Source organism: Notolepis coatsorum (assembly GCF_963971535.1).
Source record: "Notolepis coatsorum genome assembly, chromosome: 2".
Lineage (NCBI taxonomy): Eukaryota > Metazoa > Chordata > Actinopteri > Aulopiformes > Paralepididae > Notolepis > Notolepis coatsorum.
In genome coordinates this window covers 219,436,240-219,437,127 of record NC_140166.1, presented here as the reverse complement: position 1 = coordinate 219,437,127, position 888 = coordinate 219,436,240, and the positions used below count along the sequence as shown (strand labels likewise).

Genomic DNA, 888 nt, shown 5'->3' with positions numbered 1-888 from the left:
ATTACAACAGGTATAATCACCTCCGGAATATTTCCGGTATCACGCTCTTCTAGACAGGGTTGCCCTCTTAGTCCCGGACTATTCGATTTATCACTAGAACCTTTAGCACAATATATAAGACAATCCCAACTCATAGAACCAATCGTAATCAAGGGCACACAACACAAAATGTTTCTATATGCGGACGACGTAATACTGTTCATGCAAAACCCTAACACCGCAATGCCTTATCTTCTCAAGTTGATTAATGACTTTGGCGACCTATCGGGATTTAAAATAAACTGGCCAAAGTTGGCTTTCCTTCCACTGAATGACCCTGCAAAGAATACAAGTCTTCCAGAAGAAATACCAATGGTTAAACACTTTAGATGCTTGGGAGTTGAAGTATTCCCTACCATAAGCCAAACGGTGAAACACAATTACATAGAAATCCAAAATAAAATCAAATGCGACCTTGACAGGTGGTCAAAACTTAAAAACTCAGTACAGGCACAGGTTTCAATAGTTAAGATGGATGTCTTACCTAGAATCAACTTCATCAGCTCAATGCTTCCGTTACCCCCTCCAGATGGTTACTGGAAAAAATTACACTCTTCCGCATATACATTTATTTGGAATAACAAACCACCACGTATAAAAAGATCCACCGCACAGAGAAACAAAGCCGACGGAGGGATGGCAATGCCAAATTTTTTCCACTATTTTAAGGCGTACACTTTAAGACCACTGACAACCTGGTTTGAACCCCAAGCATCAGTATCCTGGAGAAATTTAGAAGTAAATATAGTAGCACCACAGAGACTGCAGAACATGGTATACACCAAAATATCAATTAAGCAATGCAAACTGAAATTTGGCCGCATAATTACACATGCGATCCGGATATGG

The 888-nt window shown here is 39.9% G+C and overlaps 1 protein-coding gene across 2 annotated transcripts in view; it reads right to left on the bottom strand.

Annotated features, from left to right (window-relative positions):
* Positions 1-601: 601 nt before the first annotated feature.
* The window catches only part of tedc1 (tubulin epsilon and delta complex 1), a 14,104-nt gene continuing 13,817 nt past the window's right edge, over positions 602-888 (bottom strand). For both annotated transcript variants that reach the window (XR_014619392.1, XM_084307655.1), the window contains one exon: positions 602-888. This exon is cut by the window's right edge. The gene's annotated coding sequence lies outside the window, so the exon portion shown is untranslated.